Consider the following 19043-nt stretch of genomic DNA (forward strand, 5'->3'; position numbering starts at 1 on the left):
AATGGCGCCATACTGGTGGTGTCGGGCATCCATGCCAGCAAGGCCCTTTTTGGCACACCATAGCTAGGCTTTTTCTGCAGTAGTGTTTGGCAGATGAAGTTTTAGAAGAAGTGGAATGGTGTTGCTTCTTCCCGAGTAAGGAAAAGCAATCTTCGACTAATGCCAAACTTTCCAAAAAATGGCCCCTCCTTGTGGTATGTAGCTTTGTCCTCCTATTGTAGTGTAAGTGTTTACGACAATAGCTACAGATTTCATGTTTTTACATCGTGTGGCATCTGTCAAATACCTAACACTTTAAACGCGAGGATATGTGTCCTCTTTTCCTGGCTCCGGGAACGGACGCTGCTCACATCACTACCACATAGGTTAACCGACATTTATCTCCGCAACATGTACCAAAACAATTGTCATGTGCATGGTAAAGAGAGGCTAAACACTCGGCACGTCACGACTGCTTAAGAGCAGGGTGGCCTCCAGTGAGAAATGCGGCGTCAAAGGTCTCCTCCCGCGCTATCATTGGGCTAGGCCATTGTAGTGTTCGGGGGCTGCTCCCCCCATTGGTCGGGATTGATCCGTGGTGGATCCGTTGCCTATTCACGGGGGACGACTAATACATCTTCGTCGTATCTATAATTTTTGATTGTTCCATGCCAATACTCTACAACTTTTACATACTTTTGGCAACTTTTTATATTATTTTTGGGACTAACATATTGATCCAATGCCCAGTGCCGGTTCCTATTTGTTGCATGTTTTTTGCTTCACAGAAAATCCATATCAAACGGAGTCCACATGGGATAAAAACTGACGAAGATTTTTTTGGGAATATTTATGAATTTTGGGAAGAAGAATCAACACGAGACGATGCTCGAGGGGCCCACAAGGCAGGGGGCGCGCCCCTGACCCTCGTGGACACCCCATAAGGCGGTTGTTTCCCTTCTTTCGCCGCAAGAAAGCTAATATCCGGACACAAATCATGTTGAAAGTTTCAATCCAATCGGAGTTATGGATCTCCAGGAATATATAAGAAACAATGAAAGGGCATAATCAAGAATGCAGAAACAGAGAGACAGATCCAATCTCGGAGGGGCTCTCTCCCCTCCCACGCCATGCAGACCATGGACCAGAGGGGAAACCCTTCTCCCATCTAGGGAGAAGGTCAAGGAAGAATAACAAGAAGGGGGGCTCTCTCCCCCTCGCTTCCGGTGGCGCCGAAACACCGTCGAGGCCATCATCATCACCGCGATCTACACCAACACCTCCGTCATCTTCACCAACATCTCCATCACTGTCAGTGTCAAAACCGGCAGATCTCGGGTAGGGGGTCCCGAACTGTGCATCTAAGGCTAATGGTAACAAGAGGCAGGGGAAACAATGTTTACCCAGGTTCGGGCCCTCTCTATGGAGGTAATACCCTACTTCCTGGTTGATTGATCTTGATGATATGAGTATTACAAGAGTTGATCTACCACGAGATCGTGGAGGCTAAACCCTAGAAGCTAGCCTATGATTATGATTGTTGTTGTCCTACGGACTAAACCCTCCCGTTTATATAGACACCGGAGGGGGCTAGGGTTACACAGAGTCGGTTATAGAGAAGGGAATCTACGTATCCGAATTGCCAAGGTTGCCTTCCACGCAAAGGAGAGTCCCACCTGGACACGGGACGAAGTCTTCAATCTTGTATCTTCATAGTCCAAAAGTACGACATAAGCATATAGTCCGGCTGTCCAAGGACCCCCTAATCCAGGACTCCCTCAGTAGCCCCTGAACCAGGCTTCAATGACGATGAGTCCGGCGCGCAGATTGTCTTCGGCATTGCAAGGCGGGTTCCTTCTCTGAATATTCCAAAGTAGATCTTGAACACAGGAATCGTGTCCGGCTCTGCAAAACAAATTCCACATACCACCGTACAGAGTACAATATTCCACGAGTCTAATCTGCTGACAAGTTTTCCATAGCATGACATCACGCCGTAGCCCGGTCATTATTCGAACTGTTTTCTCAACCTGCTACTGCACATCTTGCGAGGCGGTTTTACTGGCACGTCTTGTCGAAGCAGAGATCGTGTCCCCATTATCACGGGATTCTCATCAATACGGGCGTGGGTAACCCAACCGCTCCATGACTCCTTGGTTTAGGCAAGTTCCAAACGGCCGCGCGGAGGACTCTTGACATTCATCCTCTTTATAAAGAGGTCAAGACCTGTCCTTTTCTTTCCATGCATGATCTTTCCCTTCCCCCACCTCGAGTTCCAACACGCAAGGTTCAGTACAAGCGCTCCGGACCTTCAACCATGTCCGGATCCAACCTTCAAGGCCGGTGTATGGCCTCTTCCGTCACAGAGGAGGACATGAAGAAGCTTAGGGAGGCTCGGTATCTGACCCCCGAAATCCTTCTCAGGCTTCCTGCCCAAGGGCAGGTTATTCCTACTCCCAAACCCAACGAGAGCGTCATATTCATCTCCCACTTCCTCCGAGGGCTAGACTTCAGTCTTCATCCCTTTGTTAGCGGGCTCATGTTCTATTGTGGGCTAGATTTTCATGATCTAGCCCTAGATTCCTTCCTTCACATCTCAGCGTTCATTGTTTTGTGTGAGGCCATCCTTCGCATTACCCCCACACTTCAGCTTATGGCTCAAGACCTTCAATGTGAAGCCGAAGATGATCGACGGGCGACACGCGGAGTGCGGAGGTGCTATAATAAGCAAAGATGTCGATGCTTTATGGCCAAAGGGTTCCTTCTCGGAAGTTTCTGACCTATGGCAATGGGAGTGGTTTTACATCACAGCACCCCTAGGTAGAAAGTGGGCGGCTGCCCCAGCCTTTCGCTCCGCTGCTCCGCCACAACTTGCATCATGGGTCAACAAGGGGTTGGACTGGGGATCGGTTGATGATGCGCGGACATTGCAAAACCGCATTCAGGATCTCCTCAAGAAGGATATTAGTCTTGTCAAAGTAATCCATGTAATGTTAGTTCGTTGGGTCTTGCCGTGCCAACGTCGACCTCTCCATATGTGGGAGTTCAACCCGGATGGACCGTGAACTGTTCAACACTTCTTCGGCAGGACGCTCGAAGGAATGCATCAACTATTCTTCAGATTAGGAATAAAGTGTCCGGACACAACAGAAGATGCAGGCATCGACTGCAACCATCCGAATACCCTGGTAAGTAATTCCACGACCGAACATGCTGTCCTTATATTTGTCACAACATTATTCTGAAAAACCACTCTCGGCCAGGTCTGGATAAGAAAGGCGGAGAAGATCAGGTGTTCGGCCCATCTTCCCAAAGATTCACCGGATCCTGTATTAACCAGGATGCTGGCTCGCGCACCTTATCAAGTGTCATCAGGGGAGGACAAGGAGAGGAATGGGGAAGCCAAAAGCGGACTTCATGGTAGAGGTACGTTACACATCCTAACTGGGAAAATTAGTATCCCCATGTCGGAGGATCGACGAGGAGGAGCATCTAGTATCCGTTCTCCACACGGGAAGAAAAGGACCGCCCCCGAAGACTTGGAAGAAGAGGTCTCCAGACAAGGGAAGAAACCTTCATCAGGGGGCCCTGCCCCGGAGGGCAGCATTGCCGCACAACACTCACAGGGGGGCTAGCCGTTAACCGAGCCGTAAGTGAACAAAGGTACTTTACTAAGCATACCCCATTCTTTTCCTGAGAATAACAACCGAGACATATGTTTTGCAGTTCGTCTTATAGCCTTTCTCAACAATGTTCGTCCTCGGGGGATCTTCTTCTAGAGATGATGGAGAGCGAAACTGCTCCTCCTACTTCTCCGCCTCATGAGGCGGACGACCCTAAGGTGTCATCCCGGAGGATCTCTCCCGATCCGCAAAGACCAAAAGGTAACTCTTCGACCACCCGAAGTCTGGGTTCTCAGCTCCTAGAGAGACCAATAGAGAAAGCCCCGGACTGTCCGATATACAACTGGACACATTGACGGGTCTTTTGCAGCAAGCGGCTATTTCAGAGGCACATCATACCTTAATCGGTGTGGTGGTTGAGAGGATTTAATCCGCGAAAAGCGGGTTGGATGAAGATTTTACGAGCCTACTAAGAGGCTTTGAGGTATGCAAAGTGATATTCTTTGATTGTACCGTAAACACAAGGTGCACTTTGTATAGATAGTATCCCCTGAGACTCTGGTTGCCATCCGGACGAGGCGAGCAGAGGATCATAGTCTCAGGTACTGATGGTGCCAATTTTGTACGCAGGCGGCCGCAGCTCCGGCGGCTGACCGGACTGCTGAATTTGCCGAACTGAAGCGGCAACTCGGGGTGGCGGATGCAGACATCAGGCTTGTGAACAAACGGCTTGATGAGGCACAGGGTATGTATATTTGGGTGGTGAGCGAATATTAATAAAAGCATGATGCTAGGGTTTATGATATGCTTTTGACTGCAGATGGTGCCGCCACCGTGGAGACCCTTCGGGCAGAGCTTGCCCGGGCCAAGGAGCAAGCCAGGAGAAGCGATGCGGCTGCCGTGAAGGCAGCTGATGAATTAAAAGTCGAACAGGCTGCTCATCGCCAAAAGTGAAGATATAATAGCCAACATGGCTCTTGAGCTGCAAAATGCCACTAGCCGATATGAGCTTCTCGAAAGGGAAAACCAAGCGAAAACAGCTGACCTAAAGAAGGCCTTACAAGCAGCAAAGGAAACTCGCTCTGAGATCAGGGCGGCTCGGGAGGAGCTCTGGAAGCCGGTGAGATCGTGGCTGGGAAGCCCTTTTTATTGCGAACAAATTTCGGCGATCCGAAGTATGCCCCTCTTGATCAATTGTGGAGTTCTTCAGACGCATACCTGGATTTGGCAAAGAGTGCTGCTGATGCGACACGGTATTTCAAAGATCGAGAAGATCATGAAGTGAAAAGATTGTTCTGGTCGCAGTTCAGTCCTCCAAGGCGTTCGCTGCTGTTGAATGAGAAAATGACCGAATGGGCCGAGCTCCATAGGTTATCTGGGCTTGCCATGAAGGCCATCGTGGATCACATGTGGCCGAAGGAACCAAGTCCGGATAGTTATTTTGGTTTGGTGCAATGATTTATTCATGTTGTGCCGCATATCGACGCTGTTAAGAGGTCGACTTGCGTCGAGGGTGCGCGGATGGCCCTTGCCCGTGTTAAGACATACTGGGCGAAGATGGAGGCCACCGATATTGCAACCAGGGGTCCGCCCGGGGGCCAGAACTCGACCGAGCACTATTTTGAAGAAGTCTTAGAAGGTGCCCGTTTAATAGAGGCTCAGTGCTCAAAGAATACCCATGTTCGAATGACATGTATCTTGATTGTAAAAACAATGCTTTTGAAAATAAAGGCTATATTTATACTTTTGCCCGTAAAGTATTTAGTGCCTCCTGTGCGGCTGCTTATGTATATATATATATAACCTGAAAGTTTGTAGCCGTTGGCTTCAGCCGCCTCGCGTATAACGTGGGGGTGTTCGGTAAAAGCGCGTAATCACACTTGATCCAACGTCTTGGTCCATTAAGGAGGTGGTAGCATGATACATCCATTTTGCATCATGCTTTTATATCAATATTTATTAAATTACGGGCTGTTATTACACATTATATCTCAATACTTATGGCTATTCTCTCTTATTTTACAAGGTTTACCATGAAGAGGGGGGATGCCGGCAGCTGGAATGCTGGCTGGAAAAGGAGCAAACGCTGGAAACCTATTCTGGCTGGCCATTAATTAAGCTCGGGTTCATCTGGGCTGTTATAACTAGGTGTGCTCCGAACGTGTCTAGCCGTGTCCATGGTCTCGAAGACCGATGAGTTACTCGGGTTGGAGGGGCCGTTCAGTGGTTCGGTTGCTAGAGCTGGCACGTAATCTTCTGCACGAAGAGAACGCTCTGTGTTTCCGCTGATTGTAATGACGCCACGTGGACCGGGCATCTTCTGTTTGAGATAAGCGTAATGCGGTACTGCATTGAAACGAGCGAAGGCCGTTCTTCCGAGTAGTGCATGATAGCCGCTTCGGAATGGAGCAATGTCGAAGATTAGTTCTTTGCTTCGAAAGTTGTCAGGAGAACCGAATACAACCTCTAACGTCAAAGATGCCGTGCAGCGGGCCTCTACGCCTGGTATTATTCCTTTAAAGGTAGTACTTCTGTGGTTGATTCTTGTGTTGGGGAACGTTGCAGAAAATTAAAATTTTTCCTACGGTTTCACAAAGATCCATCTATGAGTTCATCTAAGCAACGAGTCAAGGGAGAGAGTTTGCATCTACATACCACTTGTAGATCGTGTGCGGAAGCTTGCAAGGTGATGATGTAGTCGTACTCGACGTGATTCGAATCACCGATGACGAAGTGCTGAACGGACAGCACCTCCGCGTTCAACACACGTACGGGACGGGAGACGTCTCCTCCTTCTTGATCCAGCAAGGGGGAAGGAGAGGTTGAGGAAGATAGCTCCACCGGCAGCACGACGGCGTGGTGATGGTGGAGAGGCAGTACTCCGACAGGGCTTCGCCAAGCGCACAACGGAGGAGGAGAGGTGTTGGGGAGGGGAGGGCTGCGCCTTGGAGGGTGGTCCGGTTGCCCTCCCCTCACCCCTCTATTTATAGGGGGAAGGGAGAAGGGGGCCGCCCCCCTAGAACCCATCTAGGGGGGGGTGCGGCGGCCTAGGGGAGAGGGGAGAGGGTGGCTTGCCCCCCAAGCCAAGGGGGGCGCCCCCTCTAGGGTTCCCCCTCAACCCTAGGCGCATGGGCCCAAGGGAGGGGGGTGCGGCCAGCCCACCAGGGGCTGGCTCCCTGCCCCACGCAGCCCATGTGGCCCCCCGGGAGGGGTGGCCCCTCCCGGTGGACCCCCGGAACCCTTCCGGTGGCCCCGGTACAATACCGGTATGAACCCGAAATTTCCCGGTGTCCATTTGACAACTTCCCATATATAAATCTTTACCTCCGGACCCTTCCGGATCTCCTCGTGACGTCCAGGATCCCATCCGGGACTCCGAACAACATTCGGTAGTCACATACTAGTCTTCCTAATAACCCTAGCGTCACCGAACCTTAAGTGTGTAGACCCTACGGGTTCGGGAGACATGCAGACATGACCGAGACGCTCTCAGTCAATAACCAATAGCGGGATCTGGATACCCATGGTGGCTCCCACATGCTCCTCGATGTTGTCATCGGATGAACCACTATGTCGAGGATTCGATCAAACCCTGTATGCAATTCCCTTTGTCAATCGGTACGTTACTTGCCCGAGACTCGATCGTCGGTATCCCAGTACCTTGTTCAGTCTCGTTACCGGCAAGTCACTTTACTCGTACTGTAATGCATGATCCCGTGTCCAACACCTTGGTCACATTGAGCTCATTATGATGATGCATTACCGAGTGGGCCCAGAGATACCTCTCCGTCATACGGAGTGACAAATCCCAGTCTCGATCCGTGTCAACCCAACAGCTACTTTCGGAGATACCTGTAATGCACCTTTATAGTCACCCAGTTATGTTGTGACGTTTGATACACCCAAGGCACTCTTACGGTATCCGGGAGTTACACGATCTCATGGTCGAAGGAAGAGATACTTGACACTGGCAAAGCTCTAGCAAAACGAACTACACGATCTTTTATGCTATGCTTAGGATTGGGTCTTGTCCATCACATCATTCTCCTAATGACGTGATCCCGTTATCAACGACATCCAATGTCCATAGTCAGGAAACCATGACTATCTGTTGATCACAACGAGCTGGTCAACTAGAGGCTCACCAGGGACATATTGTGGTCTAAGTATTCACACGTGTATTACGATTTCCGGATAATACAGTTATAGCATGAATAAAAGACATTTATCATGAACATTGAAATATAATAATACTTTTATTATTGCCTCTAGGGCATATTTCCAACAGTCTCCCACTTGCACTAGAGTCACCAATCTAGTTACATTGTGATGAATCGAACACCCATAGAGTTCTGGTGTTGATCATGTTTTGCACGCGAGAGAGGTTTAGTCAGCGGATCTGCGACATTCAGATCCGTGTGCACTTTGCAAATCTCTATGTCTCCATCTTGAACATTTTCACGGATGGAGTTGAAACGATGCTTGATGTGCCTGGTCTTCTTGTGAAACCTGGGCTCCTTGGCGAGGGCAATAGCTCCAGTGTTGTCACAGAAGAGTTTGATCGGCCCCGACGCATTGGGTATGACTCCTAGGTCGGTGATGAACTCCTTCACCCAAATCGCTTCATGCGCTGCCTCCGAGGCTGCCATGTACTCCGCTTCACATGTAGATCCCGCCACGACGCTCTGCTTGCAGCTGCACCAGCTTACTGCTCCACCATTCAACATATACACGTATCCGGTTTGTGACTTAGAGTCATCCAGATCTGAGTCGAAGCTAGCGTCGATGTAACCCTTTATAACAAGCTCTTCGTCTCTTCCATAAACGAGAAACATGTCCTTTGTCCTTTTCAGGTACTTCAGGATATTCTTGACCGATGTCCAGTGTTCCTTGCCGGGATTACTTTGGTATCTTGCTTACGGCAAGGTTTACATCGGGTCTGGTACACAGCATGGCATACATAATAGATCCTATGGCTGAAGCATAGGGGATGACACTCATCTCTTCTTTATCTTTTGCCGTGGTCGGTGACTGAGCCGAGCTCAATCTCACACCTTGTAACATAGGCAAGGACTCCTTCTTGGACTGATCCATTTTGAACCTCTTCAAAATCTTATCAAGGTATGTGCTTTGTGAAAGACCTATGAGGCGTCTCGATCTATCTCTATAGATCTTGATGCCTAATATATAAGCAGCTTCTCCAAGGTCCTTCATTGAAAAACACTTATTCAAGTAGGCCTTAATGCTGTCCAGAAATTCTATATTATTTCCCATCAAGAGTATGTCATCTACATATAATATGAGAAATGCTAAAGAGCTCCCACTCACTTTCTTGTAAACGCAGGCTTCTCCATAAGTCTGCATAAACCCAAACGCTTTGATCATCTCATCAAAGCGAATGTTCCAACTTCGAGATGCTTGCACCAGTCCATAAATGGATCGCTGGAGCTTGCATACTTTGTTAGTGTTCCGAGGATCGACAAAACCTGCTAGCTGCATCATATACAGTTCTTCCTTAAGATGTCCGTTAAGGAATGCTGTTTTGACGTCCATCTGCCATATCTCATAATCATAGTATGCGGCAATTGCTAACATGATTCAGACGGACTTCAGCTTCGCTACGGGAGAGAAAGTCTCGTCGTAGTCAATCCCTTGAACTTGTTGATAACCCTTAGCGACATGTCGAGCCTTATAAATGGTAACATTACCATCCGCGTCCGTCTTCTTCTTAAAGATCCATTTGTTTTCTATCGCTCGCCGATCATCGGGCAAGTCTGTCAAAGTCCATACTTTGTTTTCATACATGGATTCTATCTCGGATTTCATGGCTTCAAGCCATTTGTTGGAATCCGGGCCCGCCATCGCTTCTTCATAGTTCGAAGGTTCATTGTTGTCTAACAACATGATTTCCAGGACAGGGTTGCCGTACCACTCTGGTGCGGAACGTGTCCTTGTGGACCTACGAAGTTCAGCAGTAACTTGATCCGAAGTACCTTGATCATCATCCTTGTTTTCCTCTTCAGTTGGTGTGGGCATCACAGGAACGGTTTCCTGCGCTGCGCCACTTTCCCGCTAAAGAGGTAGTACTTCATCGAGTTCTACTTTCCTCCCACTTACTTCTTTCGAGAGAAACTCTTTTTCCAGAAAGCATCCGTTCTTGGCAACAAAGATCTTGCCTTCGGATCTTAAGTAGAAGGTATACCCTACAGTTTCCTTAGGGTATCCTATGAATACGCATTTTTCCGACTTGGGTTCGAGCTTTTCAGGTTGAAGTTTCTTGACATAAGCATTGCATCCCCAAACTTTTAGAAACGATAGCTTAGGTTTCTTTCCAAACCATAATTCATATGGTGTCGTCTCAACGGATTTAGACGGTGCCCTATTTAAAGTGAATGTAGCTGTCTCTAGAGCGTATCCCCAAAAAGATAGCGGTAAATCGGTAAGAGACATCATAGACCGCACCATATCCAATAGGGTGCGATTACGACGTTCGGACACACCGTTTCGCTGAGGTGTTCCAGGCGGCGTGAGTTGTGAAACGATTCCACATTTCCTTAAGTGTGTACCAAATTCGTGACTTAAGTATTCTCCTCCACGATCTGATCGTAAGAATTTTATCTTTCGGTCACGTTGATTCTCTACCTCATTCTGAAATTCCTTGAATTTTTCAAAGGTCTCAGACTTGTGTTTCATTAAGTAGACATACCCATATCTACTCAAGTCATCTGTGAGAGTGAGAACATAACGATATCCTCCGCGAGCCTCAACGCTCATTGGACCGCACACATCGGTATGTATGATTTCCAACAAGTTGGTTGCTCGCTCCATTGTTCCGGAGAACGGAGTCTTGGTCATTTTGCCCAAAAGGCATGGTTCGCACGTGTCAAACGATTCATAATCAAGAGACTCTAAAAGTCCATCGGCATGGAGCTTCTTCATGCGCTTGACACCAATGTGACCAAGGCGGCAGTGCCACAAGTATGTGGGACTATCGTTATCAACTTTAAATCTTTTGGTATCTACACTATGAACATGTGTAATATTACGCTCGAGATTCATTAAGAATAAACCATTGACCATCGGAGCATGACCATAAAACATATCTCTCATATAAATTGAACAACCATTATTCTCAGACTTAAATGAGTAGCCATCTCGTATTAAACGAGATCCAGATACAATGTTCATGCTCAAACTTGGCACTAAATAACAATTATTAAGGTTCAAAACTAATCCCGTAGGTAAATGTAGAGGCAGCGTGCCGACGGCGATCACATCGACTCTGGAACCATTCCCGACGCGCATCGTCACCTCGTCCTTCGCCAGTCTCCGTTTATTCCGCAGCTCCTGCTGTGAGTTACAAATATGAGCAACGGCACCGGTATCAAATACCCAAGAGTTACTACGAGTACTGGTAAGGTACACATCAATCACATGTATATCAAATATACCTTTGGTGTTGCCGGCCTTCTTATCCGCTAAGTATTTGGGGCAGTTCCGCTTCCAGTGACCCTTCCCCTTACAATAAAAGCACTCAGTCTCAGGCTTAGGTCCATTCTTTGACTTCTTCCCGGTAACTGGCTTACCAGGCGCGGCAACATCTTTGCCGTCCTTCTTGAAGTTCTTCTTACCCTTGCCCTTCTTGAACTTAGTGGTCTTATTGACCATCAACACTTGATGTTCTTTCTTGATTTCAGCCTCTGCTGACTTCAGCACCGAGAACACTTCAGGAATGGTCTTTTCCATCCCCTGCATGTTGTAGTTCATCACAAAGCTCTTGTAGCTTGGTGGGAGCGACTGGAGGATTCTGTCAATGACCGCCTCATCTGGGAGGTTAATGTTCAGCTGGGTCATACGGTTGTGCAACCCAGACATCTTCAGGATGTGCTCACTGACAGAACTGTTTTCCTCCATCTTACAACTGTAGAACTTGTCGGAGACATCATATCTCTCGACCCGGGCATGAGCTTGAAAAACTAGTTTCAGCTCTTCGAACATCTCATATGCTCCGTGGTGCTCAAAACGCTTTTGGAGCCCCGGTTCTAAGCTGTAAAGCGTGCCGCACTGAACGAGGGAGTAATCATCAGCACGAGACTGCCAAGCATTCATAATGTCTTGGTTCTCTGGGACGGGAGCGTCACCTAGCGGTCCTTCTAGGACATATTGTTTCCTGGCAGCTATGAGGATGATCCTCAGGTTCCGGACCCAGTCCGTATAGTTGCTGCCATCATCTTTCAGCTTGGTTTTCTCTAGGAATGCGTTGAAGTTCATGTTGACATTAGCGTTGGCCATTGATCTACAAGACATATTTGCAAAGGTTTTAGACTAAGTTCATGATAATAAAGTTCTAATCAAATTATGAACTCCCACTTAGATTAGACATCCCTCTAGTCATCTAAGTGTTACACGATCCGAGTCGACTAGCCCGTGTCCGATCATCACGTGAGACGGACTAGTCATTGTCGGTGAACATTCTCATGTTGATCGTATCTTCCATACGATTCGTGTTCGACCTTTCGGTCTCCGTGTTCCGAGGCCATGTCTGCACATGCTAGGCTCGTCAAGTTAACCCTAAGTGTTTTCGCTGTGTAAAACTGTCTTACACCCGTTGTATGTGAACGTAAGAATCCATCACACCCGATCATCACGTGGTGCTTAGAAGCGACGAACTGTAGCAACGGTGCACAGTTAGGGGAGAACACTTCTTGAAATTTTATAAGGGATCATCTTATTTACTACCGTCGTCCTAAGTAAACAAGATGCAAAACATAATAAACATCACATGCAATTATATAGTTGTGACATGATATGGCCAATATCATATAGCTGCATTGATCTTCATCTTCGGGGCTCCATGATCATCTTGTCACCGGCTTGACACCATGATCTCCATCATCATGATCTCCATCATCGTGTCTTCATGAAGTTGTCACGCCAACGACTACTTCTACTTCTATGACTAACATTTAGCAATAAAGTAAAGTAGTTTACATGACGTTATTCAATGACACGCAGGTCATACAAAAAATAAAGACAACTCCTATGGCTCCTGCCGGTTGTCATACTCATCGACATGCAAGTCGTGAATCCTATTACAAAGAACATGATCTCATACATCACAATTCATCATTCATCACAACTTCTGGCCATATCACATCACATGATCAATCGCTGCAAAAACAAGTTAGACGTCCTCTAATTGTTGTTGCATCTTTTACGTGGCTGCAGTTGGGTTCTAGCAAGAACGTTTTCTTACCTACGAATCACCACAACGTGATTTTGTCAACTTCTATTTACCCTTCATAAGGGCCCTGTTCATCGATTCCGCTCCAACTAAAGTGGGAGAGACAGACACCCGCCAGCCACCTTATGCAACTAGTGCATGTCAGTCGGTGGAACCGGTCTCACGTAAGCGTACGTGTAAGGTTGGTCCGGGCCGCTTCATCCCACAATACCGTTTGAGCAAGAAAAGACTAGTAGAGGCAAGTAAGATGACAAAATCTACGCCCACAACAAAATTGTGTTCTACTCGTGCAAAGAGAACTACGCATAGACCTAGCTCATGATGCCACTGTTGGGGAACGTTACAGAAAATTAAAATTTTTCCTACGGTTTCACCAAGATCCATCTATGAGTTCATCTAAGCAACGAGTCAAGGGAGAGATTTTGCATCTACATACCACTTGTAGATCGCGTGCGGAAGCTTGCAAGGTGATGATGTAGTCGTACTCGACGTGATTCGAATCACCGATGACCAAGTGCTGAACGGACAACACCTCCGCGTTCAACACACGTACGGGACGGGAGACGTCTCCTCCTTCTTGATCCAGCAAGGGGGAAGGAGAGGTTGAGGAAGAAAGCTCCACCGGCAGCACGACGGCGTGGTGATGGTGGAGAGGCAGTACTCCGACAGGGCTTCGCCAAGCGCACAACGGAGGAGGAGAGGTGTTGGGGAGGGGAGGGCTGCGCCTTGGAGGGTGGTCCGGCTGCCCTCCCCTCACCCCTCTATTTATAGGGGGAAGGGAGAAGGGGGCCGGCCCCCTAGAACCCATCTAGGGGGGGTGCAGCGGCCTAGGGGAGAGGGGAGAGGGTGGCTTGCCCCCCAAGCCAAGGGGGGCGCCCCCTCTAGGGTTCCCCCTCAACCCTAGGCGCATGGGCCCAAGGGAGGGGGGTGCGGCCAGCCCACCAGGGGCTGGCTCCCTGCCCCACGCAGCCCATGTGGCCCCCCGGGAGGGGTGGCCCCTCCCGGTGGACCCCCGGAACCCTTCCGGTGGCCCCGGTACAATATCGGTATGACCCCGAAACTTCCCGGTGTCCGTTTGACAACTTCCCATATATAAATCTTTACCTCCGGACCCTTTCGGATCTCCTCGTGACGTCCAGGATCCCATCCGGGACTCCGAACAACATTCGGTAGTCACATACTAGTCTTCCTAATAACCCTAGCGTCACCGAACCTTAAGTGTGTAGACCCTACGGGTTCGGGAGACATGCAAACATGACCGAGACGCTCTCAGTCAATAACCAACAGCGGGATCTGGATACCCATGATGGCTCCCACATGCTCCTCGATGTTGTCATCGGATGAACCACTATGTCGAGGATTCGATCAAACCCTGTATGCAATTCCCTTTGTCAATCGGTACGTTACTTGCCCGAGACTCGATCGTCGGTATCCCAATACCTTGTTCAGTCTTGTTACCGGCAAGTCACTTTACTCGTACCGTAATGCATGATCCCGTGTCCAACACCTTGGTTAAATTGAGCTCATTATGATGATGCATTACCGAGTGGGCCCAGAGATACCTCTCCGTCATACGGAGTGACAAATCCCAGTCTCGATCCGTGTCAACCCAACAGCTACTTTCGGAGATACCTGTAATGCACCTTTATAGTCACCCAGTTACGTTGTGACGTTTGATACACCCAAGGCACTCTTATGGTATCCGGGAGTTACACGATCTCATGGTCGAAGGAAGAGATACTTGACACTGGCAAAGCTCTAGCAAAACGAACTACACGATCTTTTATGCTATGCTTAGGATTGGGTCTTGTCCATCACATCATTCTCCTAATGATGTGATCCCGTTATCAATGACATCCAATGTCCATAGTCAGGAAACCATGACTATCTGTTGATCACAACGAGCTGGTCAACTAGAGGCTCACCAGGGACATATTGTGGTCTAAGTATTCACACGTGTATTACGATTTCCGGATAATACAGTTATAGCATGAATAAAAGACATTTATCATGAACATTGAAATATAATAATACTTTTATTATTGCCTCTAGGGCATATTTCCAACATCTTGACGGGTCTATCCCCATTTTGCAAACAGTGTCCTGATATATCGGATTAAGACTACTACCGCCGTCCATGAGGACTCAGGTGAGATGGTATCCGTCAATTATTGGGTCGAGCTCCAAGGCAGCCGATCCTCCATGCCGAATACTAGTCGGATGGTCCCTGCAATTGAAAGTGATCAGGCAGGCCGACCATGGATTGAAATTGGGGGTGAATGGTTCTATAGCGTACACGTCTCGGAGTGCACATTTGCGCTTCGTCTTTGGTATGTGGGTGGCGTAGATAATGTTCACTGTTTTGACATCCGGTGGAAATTTTTTCTGTCCCCCAGTGTTCGACTGGCGAGGTTCGTCCTCATCTTCACTTGGCGGCTCCCTCCCCTTGTGTTAGGTGTTTAGCTTGCCGGCCTGCTTGAAGACCCAGCACTCTCTATTGGTGTGATTTGCAGGTTTCTCGGGGGTGCCATGAATCCGACAGGACCTGTCTAGAATTTTATTTAGGTTGGACAGTCCATCTCTGCTGCCTTTAAATGGCTTTTTCCGTTGACCGGGTCTAGGGCCCTTGAATCCAGCGTTTACCTCTGTGTTATCTAGGCTGGATTCATTATTTTGACGCTTGTTTTTATTGCGTCGCGATTTTCCATTGCCATCCCTTATATCGGACATGCCTGGATCGCTGGTGCCGCTTCGGGCAAACCAACTGTCCTCGCCCGCGCAAAAGCAAGTCATAAGAGTTGCTAGGGCTGCCATTGTCCTTGGCATATCCTGGCCGAGGTGTTTGGCAAGCCATTCGTCCCAGACACTGTGTTTGAAAGCTGCTAGGGCTTCGGCATCCGGACAGTCAACAATTTGATTCTTCTTGGTGAAAAATCTGTTCCAAAGCTTACGGGCTGACTCTCCGGGTTGTTGAATTATGTGACTTAAATCGTCTGTATCCGGAGGTCGGACATATGTCCCTTGAAAATTAGCCCTGAAAGCATCCTCGAGTTCCTCCCAGCTTCCAATGGAATTTTCGGGAAGGCTTTTCAACCAGTGCCGAGCTGGTCCTTTCAACTTGAGGATCAGGTATTTGATGGCGTGGAGATCGTCTCCGCGAGCCATACGGATGAGAAGAATAAAGTCCTCAATCCAGACTGCATGGTCTGTCATTCCGTCATATGCCTCGATGTTTACGGGTTTAAACCCATCTGGAAATTCATGATCCAGCACCTCATCGATGAAGCACAGGGGGTGTGCGGCGCCCCTGTACCTGGATGTGTCGTGGCGTGTGTCCGACGGCTGTAGTGTTCGCTGTTGATTCCGAGCTGGTAGTCGATCAGTATAGTCGGTTTGGTGGCCGTGATCCTGCATAGGACCGCGTTTCCTAGATCCATAGATGGACATGGTCATACCGGCTCTTTTGTCCAGGTGCTCACGTAGATCGCGTGCTGGCTTGTGTGCGGTGTCATTAGCCGCTTTGTCTCGGCCACGGGGTGGTCGGTCTGGCAGATCGGATGTATTGTTTTTGGCGGAATGGGCGCGATAGCCTCGTCGTCGAATTCGGGCAGCAACTTGTGTTTTGGGTAGCTCTTTGTGTGGCGATCACCGCCGTATCTTTGTTCCATCTGTGGTTGAGCGTATCCTGCGTGGCTTTAAGCCGTTGCTTCTGCTTCTTCATGCTCCTCGCGGTGGCAATAAGTCTTTTCTGGAGGTGTTCTTGTTCCAAGTGCTTTTCCGAGATGATGTGTGCATCGTCGTCCGGACTGTTCTCCTCTCCGGAGACAGGTTTATAAGCTTTGTCTTCGGCATCCCTGTGAGCGGACAACGGCCCCGGACTGTGTTCGCCGTCTCCTTGCCCTTCCTGCTTCATCGCTGGGTCTGCGGGGTTGTGGTTGTCTTCCGCATCGTCCGGGGTGTTATTCTTTCTTGTACCAGTGTTGCTATTTTTGCTATGGCGGGGGTTTAGAGCGGCGCCGCTAATGTTGGCGCTTTGGCTGCTTCTCAGAAGTCGTTGCATCCTTCTTCTCCTCGCCATTGTTTTCTTTGGGTGTGTACACCATGTATATGTCATATGATGAGGTGGCTGTCTAGCGCCTTGTGGGCGGTGGTTCCTGTTCTACCCCGGTATCGTCGTCCATGCCATCGATGTCTTCGGAGTCGAAATCAAGCATGTCGGTTGAGTCGTCAGCAGTGGCTATTAAGTGGGTGGTGGGTGCGTAACGAATTCCTTCGTCGTCCGCTTCCCACTTAAGCCGGACAGAGTTCGGCCAGGAGTCTCCTGATAGGGAGAGAGATTTTAATGGGTTTAGCACGTCGCCCAAGGGTGAGTGCTGAAAGATATCCGCGGAGCTAAACTCCCTGATCAGTGCCTAGTTAGATCCGATGGGCACGGATGCACGCGGTTCATAGGCTATAGCCGGAGACGAGTCCAAGGGTCCGATGACACAGACATCATTGGAAATGAAAGCTGTGTTCAGCTCTATCGCCGCTGAGTGTGCGGCCTCCGCGGCGGGGTCCATCCTCCCGTCCTTGGATGGCACGATCTGCACTGGATTTAAAGCCAATGCAGCTCCAGGTGTGATCTCCTAAACACCGTCCGATGCCAGATCTAGGTCACGCTCATCGCGACTATAGGGTGCACCTATCATGGGCTCGAATCCGTCGAAGATCAGTCTCCGCGGATGTCAGGAGTGTAATTCAGGCATCCAAACCTGACCTGATGGCCAGGGGCATAGCTATCGACCTCCTCCAGATGGCCAAGCGAGTTGGCCCGCAGTGCGAAGCCGCCGAATACGAAGATCTGTCCGGGGAGGAAAACCTCACCCTGGACCACATCATTGTAGATGATCGAAGGGGCCATCAAGCCTTACGGTGACGACACAGTGGAACTCTCAATGAAAGCACCAATGTCGGTGTCAACACCGGTGGATCTCGGGTAGGGGGTACCAAACTGTGCGTCTAAGGCTAATGGTAACAGAAGGTGGGGGACACGATGTTTACCCAGGTTCGGGCCCTCTCCATGGAGGTAATACCCTACTTCCTGCTTGATTGATCTTGATGATATGAGTATTACAAGAGTTGATCTACCACGAGATAGTAGAGGCTAAACCCTAGAAGCTAGCCTATGATTATGATTGTTGTGGTCCTACGGACTAAACCCTCCGGTTTATATAGACACCGGAGGGGGCTAGGGTTACACAGAGTCGGTTACAGAGAAGGGAATGTACATATTCGAATTTCCAAGCTTGCCTTCCACGCAAAGGAGAGTCCCACCCGGACACGAGATGAAGTCTTCAATCTTGTATCTTCATAGTTCAACAGTCCGGCATAAGCATATAGTCCGACTGTCCGAGGACCCCCTTATCCAGGACTCCCTTAATCACCTTCCCCCATCTATCTATAGTGTTCCACTCTCCCGCAATCCGCTGTACCCTCTAATTGAACATGGCGCTTTATGCTTCATATTACTATCCAATGATGTGTTGCCATCCTATGATGTCTGAGTAGATTTTCGTTGTCCTTTCGGTAATTGGTGAATTGCTATGATTGGTTTAATTTGCTTGTGGTTATGTTGCTGTCCTTTGGTGCCCATCAAATGAGCGCGCGCGTGGATCACACCATAGGGTTAGTGGTATGTTGATAGGACTATGTATTGGAGGGAAAGTGACAGAAGCTTCAACCTAGCATAGAAATTGATGCATATGGGATTGAAGGGGGACCAATATATCTTAATGTTATGGTTGGGTTTTACCTTAATGAACATTAGTAGTTACGGATACATGCTAATAGTTCCAATCATATGTGCATAGATTTCCAAGTCAGGGATGACATGCTAGCAGTGGCCTCTCCCACATAAAACTTGCTATCGGTCTAGTAAAGTAATCAATTGCTTAGGGACAATTTCGCAACTCTTACCACCACTTTTCCACAATCACTATACTAACTTTATTGCTTCTTTATCAAAACAGCCCCTAGTTTATATTTACGTGCTCTTTATATTCTTGCAAACCTATCCAACAACACCTACAAAGTACTTCTAGTTTCATACTTGTTCTAGGTAAAGTGAACGTTAACCGTGCGTAGAGTTGTACCGGTGGTCGATAGAACCTGAGGGAATACTTGTTCTACCTTTAGCTCCTCGTTGGGTTCGACAC

The sequence above is a fragment of the Triticum dicoccoides genome, chromosome 6B (genome assembly GCF_002162155.2).
Source record: "Triticum dicoccoides isolate Atlit2015 ecotype Zavitan chromosome 6B, WEW_v2.0, whole genome shotgun sequence".
Taxonomy (NCBI): Eukaryota; Viridiplantae; Streptophyta; class Magnoliopsida; order Poales; family Poaceae; genus Triticum; species Triticum dicoccoides.